The sequence below is a fragment of the Papaver somniferum genome, chromosome 6 (assembly GCF_003573695.1).
Source record: "Papaver somniferum cultivar HN1 chromosome 6, ASM357369v1, whole genome shotgun sequence".
NCBI lineage: Eukaryota > Viridiplantae > Streptophyta > Magnoliopsida > Ranunculales > Papaveraceae > Papaver > Papaver somniferum.
In genome coordinates, this window is record NC_039363.1 from 179,860,434 (window position 1) to 179,873,160 (window position 12,727).

The 12,727-nt window shown below is 35.6% G+C and overlaps 1 long non-coding RNA gene across 8 annotated transcripts; it reads left to right on the forward strand.

Annotated features, from left to right (window-relative positions):
• Nucleotides 1–1,797: 1,797 nt before the first annotated feature.
• Nucleotides 1,798–6,225, forward strand: LOC113286498. Of its 8 annotated transcripts, none has more exons than XR_003329336.1 (11): nt 1,798–1,891; nt 2,395–2,568; nt 2,668–3,396; nt 3,505–3,675; nt 3,754–3,809; nt 4,273–4,363; nt 4,534–4,617; nt 4,701–4,760; nt 4,878–4,962; nt 5,085–5,555; nt 5,853–6,225. It is a non-coding gene; the product is annotated as an uncharacterized LOC113286498 (long non-coding RNA). The 8 variants fall into 8 exon arrangements; XR_003329342.1 differs by lacking the exon at nt 4,701–4,760 and having other exon boundaries at nt 5,085–5,327; nt 5,416–5,555; XR_003329337.1 differs by lacking the exon at nt 4,701–4,760 and having other exon boundaries at nt 5,085–5,209; nt 5,321–5,555.
• The last annotated feature ends 6,502 nt before the right edge of the window (nt 6,226–12,727 follow it).

Below are 12,727 nucleotides of genomic sequence, written 5' to 3' on the forward strand. Positions count from 1 at the left end.
TTATTATCTCATGCTTGTTTTCTTAAGGTTAAGCTGTTTCAAATGGACATAAAATCCGCATTCCTAAACGGAATTTTAAAGGAAAAAGTCTATGTCGCTCAACCTAAGGGTTTTAAAAACCCTGATTTCCCATATCATGTTCTTAAGCTTAAAAAGGCATTATATGGGTCAAAACAAGCACCTAGAGCCTGGTTCGAAAGACTTACTACTTCCCTTCTTAGGAAAGGTTTTTCGAGAGGCGGAGCTGATAAAACCTTGTTTACCAAATGGAGTGAGAAATATGTTGTCATTGCTTAAGTCTATGTAGATGATATCATCTATGGCTCAACTTCTGAGAAACTTGCAAAAGATTTCCAAGTCTCTCTTGGCAAAGAATTTGAAATGAGCAATGTTGGTGAATTAAAGTTCTTCTTAGGATTACAAATTCAACAACATAAGGATGAAATTTACTTATCCCAAGAAAAATATGCAAAGGATCTTGTCTCGAGATTCGGTCTGGATAAGTCAACTTCAAAACGGATACCTATGCCCATTACTGGTAAACTACACAGAGATGAGAAAGGAGTAAATGTGGATCAAAAAATTTATCGATCTATTATTGGTATCCTTTTATATCTTACAGCTACTAGACCTGATATTGTTTTTAGTGTTGGTTGTTGTGCTACATTTCAGGCTAATCCAAAGGAATCTCATCTTGCAGCTGCAAAAAGGATCATACGATATGTGAATCACACAGTTGGGTATGGTCTATCTTATACTTTTGATACTAACACTGAACTTTCTGCTTATTCTGATGCTGAATGGGAAGGATGTGTAGAAGACAGAAAAAGTCCATCGGGGGGTTTCTACTACGTAGGACTGAATCTTGTGGCTTGGCATAACAAGAAACAAAATTCACAATCCCTGTCCACATGTGAAGCAAAATATATTGCTTCCGGCTCTTGTTGTACTCAACTTCTATGGATGAAACAAATGTTGGTTGATTATGGAATTGATACTGGAATAATGAAGATCTTTTGTGATAACTCTAGCGCGATTCGAATCACTGAGAATCCCGTTGAGCACTCAAGAACGAAGCACATTGATATAAGGTACCATTTTATTCGAGATCTTTATGAAAATGGTATCATAAATATGGAATTTTTGCCTTCTGAACAACAATTGGCTGATATTCTTACCAAACCATTAGACACTGCTACGTTTCAACACTTACGGCAGTCTATTGGTGTTGTTTTGGTTTATTAGTTGTTCCTAAAACTCTTGCCCCTGTGCTTATCTCGATCTTTTGGGCAATTGAGTTTGGAACTCCAGTAAGTGTTTACTTCAATTCTACATTTGTTTCAGTAGGTTGATTTTCTGTCAGGTTTCTTAGTGTGTTATGTCTAAAAGAAATTCTTCTTTTCTCGTGAAAGTAAGGTCGCTCTTGTTGTTCTTTCGGGAATGACATTTTATGGGGGAGAGTTCTTAATTGAACTTGTGCTTAATTTCCAAATCTTTCACTACACCAAATATGGGGTTTAGCAACTCAGATTAGCAACAGTTTATCAGCTGTTGCGAATTTTCGTTGCTAATTATAGTTGCAAAAAAATCGCAACAGATTTAAGTTACGAAACTTGCAACTGTTGATTTCTGTTACGATTCGCAACTGATTCGGGTAGTACGCGTGCGAAAAGATAGTGTGGCTGCCTACACTTTCACTGACTCGTAATTCAGCCCTTTCAGATTATCGGGAAAGCTGACTCGGTTCTTTTATTATCGAGCAGCCTCTGATTCTCTCATTTTCTTTTCCTTCCAGTTCTCTTCTCTCTCATTCTCCCTGTGATTTTCCCCTCTCTTCTACTACCACAGCCATCGTTACCATCAACATCAAAACCATCGTCGAGGAAGAAAGGTATCACCACTACCAGCATATGAACTATCAGTAAAAATTGAACTAAGATTCAGATTTTTTCTTTTTCTATTTTTCCACTCAAAATATGTAACCTAATCTTAGGTCAGAATCATGTTCAGCTACCTATTTTCAGCTAGATTTAGGTATTTTTCTTAGGGTTTCAAAATATGTTAATTGATTTAGGGTTTCTTATTTATGAGATTTGGGTTTCTGATCTAGGGTTTTTTATTCAGATTTGTGTGATTTGCTAGGATTTGATACAGAATTTTGTTTATTTGATGTTTGATTCGAGTTTTCAGAATCTAGGGTTTGGTTTAGTTTATAGGTTTTGGTGGATTTGTGTTTAGGTTTAGTTTCCTAATGTTGAATGATCTTGTGTTACTTAGAATTCCTAATTTGGTGAGATAATTTTTTAGAACTTCAATATGCAGTATCTGATAATGGTTTAGTTAAGGACATTGCTTTCTCTTCTTGTTTACTTAATTTGATGTGTTGTTCTGCAGTTATCTTGTTTATTATATGTTTGAGGAGGCAATCACTTGGTCTTCTTCTGATGAAAGATTACACAAAGATGATTACCCCTAAACAATAAAAGATGTTGAGTTGTTTTACAATGATGGAATCGGCTGGGATGGCATATGTTGAATCTTTAAAACAGTTGGGAAGATACTATCATGGTTACTCTCCTCCACATGTATCCCCATATTTATCTTGTTTGTGTATTTTACTCAGTAGCTTTACTCTTGTGGTGTCTTTTGATGTTGGGTCCTTTGCAGCGTTATGCCTATGAGTTGCTGACGAATGCATCGTGGGAGAGCGACGATGATGCATTTGGTGATGTGGGGTTTGTAGTTTAGCAGCAGAATATTATGAATTTGGACAAGATTCTACATAGTTGATTGACAATGCCCCTGAAGTCTACCCCCACCTAATCCCAGGTGGATCCTCTCCTTTCGTTGTGCTTAGATATGGGGTTTCTTCGGTGATACATGTTGGTCATGACGATGGAGCTCTACTTGCATTAAAAGCTGCAGAACGAGTCCGGACGTCCAATATGTATATTTGATAGTTTTTTCTTATGATAACATTTGAAGAGAATAAAATGTCCCCCATGTTCCTGTATCACAAATGTTCTGGTATGGCCGAGTTTGGCATTACGTGTCCTTGTCATGTCTGACACCCATACTCATGTTTGTGCAACCTAGTCGACAACTTGTGCTCCTTTATTTGATCTCTTTAACACTTTACATGCATCTATGTTGTTCCAGCATTCTACATTTAGAGCAACCTAACAATTTATCTTTTTGGAAGAGTAATCTGACTTAAACTTCACTGATTTGGCTGTTTTTTGCAGTAGTATCGTCGAATACTTGGGATTATCTGGGGATTGGGTACTTGAGCTATTTTCGCTAGTATAACTCCTGTGCTATCAACTTTAATACAAGGGATGGGTTCAATCTGCTGCAGACACGGCCATTACAGTGAAGACCGAAGAAAATGCACATGTATCATTCCCACACTAAAGAGATAATGCTTACATGTGTGATTGTCATTATCTTTTTCTTTTACATGTATATTATTGGTCTCTGATTCTTTTGAGATTGGGTTTACAGGCTGCAGAGATTGAGAGGCGTTAATCTATTTAATAACTTTCAGTAATATTTACCACCATACACATACAGGAAACCTATACTCGTGGAAATGAACTGCAACTCCCCAATTGTGCCAACTATTCAATGGACAATTTGCAAAGATTATCTGATGTGAATTATGTCCCAACGAAGGTATGATCTATTTGCAACTTTCTTTTTCTTGTTTATTATACTGGTCTTTGTTTAACTCTGCATCTGTTCGATTTGCAGGAAGATGTTCTTTATGCAAGAGGTCTCACGAGTGGTGTTGTAGAAATACAGTTCAGGTGATGTTCATGCATCTCCTGTACTAATTTTCTAGAATTACCATGTCCAATATTATATAAAACCACTTTTAGTTCTTAGTTTGAGCAAACCCCCCATGTCAACTAGCGAATTCTTCATGGTGCATCTCTTGAATATGTGCATATTCTCAACCTTTACCTTATTTATTTTTTTATTCGCTCAGCAACCACTATATCTCAGTGGTTTTGTTCTTTAAGTTACTAGCTAGTATATTTGGTGCTCAAGGTACGTACTTTAATGCATCAAATTTGTATTTGGATATAAAACTCTTACGTCTTTAGTGAGAAAAGAGTATGTCTTTAGTGAGAAAAGAGTACTAGTAGTGTAGTATTTTCTTCTCGTTGATAAAATGCTAAACTAGTCATCACCAACAAAGCCTGTTCATTGTCAGTTTCAACCTAGCATGTCTCAACAGTGACTGAATCGTAATTAATTTTTATACAGCCATGTCGGAGAGAACAAAAAAAGTGGTGAAGTTTATACTCTTTGATGTTGGTGGCAAAAGAAATGAGAAAGTGCATCCATCTGTTTGAAGGTATCACTGTTGTAATTTTCTGTGCTGCAATTAACGAGTAAGCAAATTTTTGGACTTATTTGGATAACTTGAGTGCAAGTGATGTGAAGAAGTGATTGTTCATTCAGTCAGCTGTAATTCTGTCCTATCATTGGTATGAAAACTTAATGTGTTGTATCCTACATGATCAGACTCTCTTTGAGGATGATAACAAGAACCTGATGATGGAGACGAAGGAGTTATGCGACTGGGATCCGAAACAGCCATGCTTTGAGGTTTAACTCTTAATCACTCTGCAAAGAAAGCTGTTTTCATTTTTAATTATTAAAATGACCCGCAACTTGTTTTTTTTTCTTAGAAAACATCCATCATGTTGTTCCTCAATAAGTTTGACATATTCTAAAAGAAAGTCCTAAATGTAAGAGCTCTTATCTAATTCCTAGACATTTGCTGCAACAATGTATGAGTAGAACTACTGCAAAATCAGGTTCAGCTGTCATTTGTGTTGATTCTTCATGTTATATGTTTTGCTTAGGTACCGTTAAATGCGTGTGACTGGTTCAAAGATTATCAGCCTGTGTCAATGGGGAAACAAGAGATTGAGCATGCATATGAGTAAGGTTGTGTTCTTAATCAACTGATACTCATAACTGCTTATGTACCAAATGAATGGCTTTGAATGAGGAAGTCCCTTTTGCAGTAAGATTCTAAACTATTTTTACTTTTTGAGTTCGTATTTCAGTTACAGATCAATGGTGTGGTGCTGCTCGGTGTTAGTCCATCAAGAGAACTTGTTCCTAATCAACTGATACTCATAACTGCTTATGTACCAAATGAATGGCTTTGAATGAGGAAGTCCCTTTTGCAGTAAGATTCTAAACTATTTTTACTTTTTGAGTTCGTATTTCAGTTACAGATCAATGGTGTGGTGCTGCTCGGTGTTAGTCCATCAAGAGAACTTGTTCCTTCCTTTGTTAGGATTGTGGTACGTATTTCACTTGGGTAAAAACGCTTGGTGCGTCCTTCGTTCCGAACTGAGATTACTCAAGTTATAACCTGCGAGCATGGAACAGTTCTTTCAGCCCAAAATGCAGAACCGAGTTCACTCTGTTTTGTGAAGATTCCTTGATGCATAGAGCTGCAGCTGCAGAAATGTCATTCCTTTTGGAGCCTAGCAAGAAGTCTGAAGTCATCAAACTAATTGAAGCTTCTAGTAAGTTCCTCAACTTCATTCCCTGCTTTATGATTCTGTCTTGTGGTGGTAGACTAAGTTCTGTTGTCTCTTATTGTTTGTGTGAATGAGGAATCAGCAAAAAGAGTTATTTGAAGATTCAGTTTCTTACAGAGTTCGAGCTAAGCATGGCTGTGCATAACATCCTCATAGTATTGCAGAAAGATTATGCTTCATTTCATTTATTCGCTCTTTGTTTTCTTCCAATCTAGTACTTTTTTGTTTTTAAACAGTGAATGATTAGCTAAAATTTATGATTGTGATTTTGTTTTGGATCAGGTTCGAAAAACAAGTTTCAGTGACCTGATAAGGAAACTTCAACAGCTTGTACCAAATTAGGATAAGGTATAAACTTCAAGAGTTTCGATCAACTGACTATCCTGAACTTTTAGAAGGGTATTTATATCCATCATTCTAAATATTATGTTACTAGTTCTTTTTATATACTTCTGGTTCCCAGGCTCCCTCATCTGTTTACTTGCCTATTGATGTTGTTATTGTACTTATTAGGACTTGTGCATGTTGGTGTCCATTCGACGTTTAAATATTTTTGTATCAGTCTTGAACTGAATTTATGAACAGAACGAATGTTCAATGGAATCCATTAATCTCAGTGAATTGTGATATGAATACTGTAAATAATTCACAAAGAGTTGACCGGTTTTGACCTGGTCAAAATCTGGTTTTGGCCAGGTCAAAACCATTTTATTTTGTTTTTGCAAAAAAATTGCAACTGCAGCAAGCAGTTGCGACAATCCAAATTCGCAACCATTTGAAACAGTTGCGATCTTTAGACGTTGCAAGAGCTGTAAACTGTTGCGAACGAATATTTGCAACAGCAACCTAGCTGTTACGAAACGTTGCAACATCGACTTTCGTAACAGAGTTAAACTGTTGCGACCCCTCTTTGCAACTGCCACCTACTGTTGCTAATCACCAAATTTGGTGTAGTGTTCGTGGGGAGTGCGGCTGTGGAATATTATAGGAGTTATTTTGTATCTTTATAAACTCCTTGATGAAAGCATTTAGCTTCGGCTATATGATTGAATCTAAAAAAGTTGATATGTGCTTGCTTTTGGTCATGAAATATCTCTATGGAAATTTCATTAGGATCCCACTAGTTGTTGTACCTTTGCCAATTTTATTAACAAAAAGGGGGAGAATTAATGTGTAGTTCACACTACAAATACATATGGTTTTCAGATCATTATGTAAGGGGGAGTGGTTTCCATGTGAGATGGAGTATTGACTAAGGGGGAGTGATACATATCACCATAGTATTGTTGTCGAAGTTGTGATGCAATTGAACTTTGATGTTGTGTGATAATACTATGACACTGTGTAACAATGATTGGGAATTCTTGTTTTCTCATTGTTATGGCTACGGATTTTCAACAACGATGATACTAAACTTACAACCTTTGGAATCATTGGAGTACTTGGAAGTGACGAAGATTTCGAGTAATGTTGAAGAACCAAGAAGATCAGGCATGTGGAAGAGAAGCTACAAAAGTTTATTTATCTATTTTTGTATTCCATATGTATTGATAGTTTTGTCACTAAAATTGACAAAGGGGGAGATTGTTAGAGCACTACTCGGTCGAACTCGCATGCGTTGTTATCTCAAGCATGTTTGTCAATGTTAGTGATCAAAAGTATAAGTCTTGATTTCTAGTCTATTATTAGCTAAGTCTCGGACTAGGATAGAAAGTGTAGTAGTGCTCAAGACTCCATGGCGATCATCATACAAAGACGAAGAACTACTCAAGGAACTTGTGGAACTTCATTGACTAAAAGGTATGTGGAGACTTGAACTTATCTATCACTCAAAAGTCCATCTACTCTATCTCTTATCTTGAGACAAGAGTCATTTTGATATATAGACTATGATTATACACATTTGCTATTTCGATCCGAGTTTATCTCGCTTATCTATTTCTCGAAATATGTTTTGGTAAGCTTTCGCTTTGGCCAAGTTCATCTTTAGTAGTGACGAAAGTCATGTTAAGTTTCAATCACTTGAAAATGGCTTTGACAAAAAATGGTTTGTGAATAACAACTATATAACGTCCTCTAAGAATGTTTCAATGATTGAAATGAGAGTTTAGATTATATTACCATGAAAGGATATAAACATTGTGTGGTAACACATATGTGTGTAAGTCCTTATTCCTTGAACCAAAGTATGCGTACTTTGGCGCTCAGGAAAACCGGAACTAGAGTCCGCGTACTGTCGGAAGTTCTCATCCCAAGAAATTATGCTGGAGTTTGTAAACTAAAAACAAACTTATTCCGGGTACTTAAGTCCGCGTACCATTTCGCGTACTTAAGTTGGTTATTTTCTAAAACCGATTATTTGTGAACTTAAACTTATATAAACTAAGGAATGCATAATTGCAAACCGTGGCTATAAAGTTCATGAATTGATTCGAGTGAATCAAATCTTTTTTGTTTCAATTGTGTGTATTATAAAGATCTAAGCAATTGAACAACTCTCTAACTAGTTCATTTGAGTCATTTGAACTAGTTATGGTAAAGAAGAATATGGTTGATATGAAAGTGCTCATATGGCTAACCATTTGGTTAACTATTGTTGAACCAACTAAATGTACATGTTTGGGTACGGTTACACAAACCTAAAAACGTGCATTTCATTTGTGTGTAACAAGCTAAGTTTCGATCTAACGGTTGAAAGATATTATCTTGAATCTAATCAGGTTTTCATCTAACGGTGAATATTGAATGCTTTGTTACCAAGATAACTTAGATTGCAAACCCTGATTTGAAAGACTATATAATGGAGAACTCTAGAAACTGGGAAACCTAATCCCCACACCTCCTGTGTGATACTAGTTGTATAAGCTAGAGTCGATTCTCCTTTAACCTTAGGTTTCTATCGAGACCTTGTAGGTTAACGACTTGAAGACTTCATTGAGATTATGAAGCCACACCGGTACTACTTTCTCGTAGATGTGTGATCTGATCTTGTTGTTTCTATCGTACTAAGTACAATCATAAAGATTGGCTTGAGATTGATTTCTACGATAAGCAAGATATAAAAGAAGTCACAAACATCTTCGTCTTATCGTTTGTGATTCCGCAATATCTTCTTTCGCTAGTCGATTAAGATTATTGTGAGGTGATTGATAATACTAGGATGTTCTTCGGGAATATAAGTCCGGGTTATCAATTGGTTCCTGTTCACCTTGATTTTTCAAAAGTCGGAACAAAAACTCGTAGGTATTTCTGTGGGAGACAGATTTATCTATTACCGTAGACTTTTTTGTATGATACAGATTTGTTTATTAAAGTCTTCGACTTTGGGTCGTAGCAACTCTTAGTTGTGGGTGAGATCAGCTAAGGGAATCAAGTGCGTAGTATCCAAAGATGGTTACTTGTTCTAAACTCTCATTTCAATGATTGAAACTTTCTTAGAGGATGTTAAAATAGTTCTTATTCACAAACTATTTTCATCAAAGCGATTTTCAAGTTATTGAAATAATCAACATGACTTTCGTCACGAGTAAAGATGAACTTGGCTAAAGCGAAAGCTTACCAACACATATTTCGAGAAATAGATATGCGAGATAATCTCGGCTCGAAATAGGAAATGTGTATAATTGAAGCCTATATAGCAATAGGACTTTTGTCTCAAATAGGAGATAGAGTGGATAAACTTTTGAGTGATAGATAAATTCAAGTCTCCACATACCTTTTGTTGATGAAGTTCCACAAGTTCCCTTGAGTAGTTCTTCGTCTTCAATCAATGAACGCCGTGGAGTCTAAGGCTTAACTACACTTACTATCCTAATCCGAGACTTAGCTATAAGTAGACTAGAAATCAAGACTTATAGTTTTTGCAATTAAACTTGACAAACAAGCTTGAAATAACAACGCTTGCGAGTTCGACCGAGCAATGCTCTAACAGTATGGATGTCTCTTCCACTTGCAGAATATAAGAGTTGTATTGTAACTTGACGAATACACTTTGTTTCACTTTTTGTTATGCATCCAAGCGACAGAGTATGGGGGATCTCTTGCAGTATGAGTAGGCACATGCATCTTCAGTAAACAAGACCTGGAGTAGGCATGCAATGGAAGTGCAGTTGTCTTCTGGAAACTTTGTCGGAGACCTCCCTTCCATGCTATGCGAACGTGTTTACATGTTTTGATACTTACTGATTATATTGATATCCTTTTTATTAGCACTAGTTGAACCCATATATGAAGATAATGTAAACTATATTGATCTTGCAAGATATTATCAGATTCAATGCCATGTTTAGTAATTTTAATCAAGATTCTTTCAGTGTCTCGCCATTTTCTTTTTTGTAATGCATGTAGGTATGTGCCTAAACATCCAAGTACATTAGATGTGCCTAAAAATCCAAATCTTATATGTTTTATAGTTTGAAAATTGGTCATGGTAATAATAAAGAATTCGTGTCCAGTGATCAAGTTTGGTCACGGGTATTCCAGCTTCCCGTGACCAAAGACCGAACTTGTCATAGTGTACATGTACAATAAAAATCTGTGATTATTGAAGTGCTGGTCACGGTGGACTTCACGAAATAGCCACGAAATATACAGTGACCAAATGTCAAACTTTTGGCCTCCCAGGCTTTAGTCACGGTTTTTCTGGAACTGAATTGCCGTGACCATAGACATTTGGACACAGTAAATTACCGTGACCAAAATGCATTTTTGTATTAGTGGATTCATCTAATTAATGCTCTGTTTTGAGATAAAAGAAGAAATGCAGATGGATCTATATGGATCTAATGCAGATCGACATGAGACGAGATAATATGCTTAATGTAAATGATGTTGAGATGAATCTGACAGATAAAATATAGATAAAAAAGATCTTTATAGACTGATCTATATGAAGATAAAGCTAAAATTATATGATCATCAATGCATGTCAATATTTATATGAGATTAAGATGCAAATGATTTTATACTCAATAATAACATTCAGAATCATCATTTGAGATCAAGATAATCATACTTGTATGCCAATTTTCATAGAAAATTCACTTTTATCCAAAGAATGGATAGTTATTCATCAAAATTTTGATCTAACCTGAGATTATCATAGAAAATCAAAATTATGATGCAGACCTAATCGACTCTGATGAAATGCATATTTTCCTATATGCGGAAGTACGTAGCTACACAATATTGAGATATGGTTATTGATATGAATCTATCTACCGACTTGATCTGATTATCGATCTTCATTTGTAGATTATTTAGTTCTAGTCCAATTGGTGATTATCGGGTTATCTATAGGTCGGTAATCACAATTAAGTTCTAAAGCAAAGTAGGAGAGAGAGTTAGAAAAAAAAACATAATCCTTTATTGATCAAGTTAGGATGAATAATATGTCTTGGATTACAAAGTGAGCATTCTTGGGATTATATAAGTTGGTTACATTGAGTATGCACGCTAAAGATATATCTAATGGGGACCACTCGTGTATACATGAGGTGTCGTAATGATTCACTCAGACTTTTACTTCGTAAATAAATTAATAACTTGACCCGTGATCTTCATTATCTCTATCTCCAGGCTCGACTCTCACAGCCTTGGCCATGTCTTCGCTTCCTAACCTAGATACCATGTTTTGCTCGTGTCACGACATTGGTTGTCTCGTTCTCATTTTCTTTTGACTTATTATCTACAGTTGTTACTCGAGCTGAGAACATATTATCCTTGACTTGACCTGAGCTATATATTCACTCCGAGCTCAATGACCTTACAGGTTTCATATGTTGGTAGATGTTATGTTTTTCCATCTACATGCATGTTCTACATCTCACTTGAAAGGTTCATAGCTTTCCTTGAAAAATTCATTTATCGCCATTATAGTCTACATTAATGTAAATGAAGCATAAACTAGTAGAAATATAGACAACTCTAATTGAAATCAACTAGCATAAGCTAGTTGATATCTACAACCTAGAGTCATCAATTATATACCTCGCGGTGAGAAGATCACCTCCCCCAGCAGCGACACGCGAATTATTCATTGCCTCAGCAACACGAAACCCATTCTTATGCCTATCAACCTCTATAGAAATAACCATATCTTCATTAACCATTTCAGGCGTCTGAAGTTTCACTAATCATCTATTTCGGCAGTAATAGATGCTTTAGTGAAAGGATCTACTTAAATCAAACAGTTATTTTGATCCAAGTTCGGATTATCTTTATTAACAATATTTATTTAGAAAATTTATTCACTTCACCCATGATGATGCAAAATCTACTTTGAATTCCGGTTTCATTATGATTATGAGAATTTTCACTTTTTTTTTAAAGAGAATGTTATATTAAAAAAAACACAAGAAGAATACAAAATTATGCTAGAGCAAATACAATCCCTGGTCCCAAAATCGTGAACACAAGATCCAGAGATTGCAAATCATCTGCAGAAATCTGTCATGCTACAACTGCACTCCAAATGCAGTTAACTACCAGGCTACAACTGAAATTTTGACACCCCAACTAATGCAGGGAGATTGCAAGGCGAAACAAGAGACTGAAAACATAACAGTTTCCTCCTACTTATAAAATAAAATAAAATTAGAAAACGTTTTCTAAAAGATGATTCGAGGAGATTTTGAGTGAATAATCAAGTTCTTAGAAGATGATTTGAGAAGAAAGACTATTTACTATATACAAACAATTTTTTTTATCTTTTCTTAAAAAAATTACCTTTGAGTTTAAAAGACGAGAAAATATAGCCATAACTATCAATATAATACAAAACTAACACCTGGTATAAAAGGGGTATAGAAAAAAAGTTTAAACAGTATGGAGATGGAAACTAAATTTTCTTAGATATATTGACGGATACTGAATACTCATAGTGATGTAAATGGGGTGGCTGAGGGATGCTCCGGCCATCCCATATCTATAAATATCACCCAAAATACATTTTTCATGTATGTTTTTCTTGGAAAAAAATAATAGTCTTCCTAGACAGTTAAAATTTAGCTCTTTTTTTTTACTCGGTCAACATAAAAATAAAATAAAAAGAGAAATTGTAGAGGGACTAGGCTATATTAGCGCTTAAGCTGATAGGCTGCACGCCAATAAGACCTATTTGAAACGAAAATAAACCTCTCTAGGCCATTCAACAGACT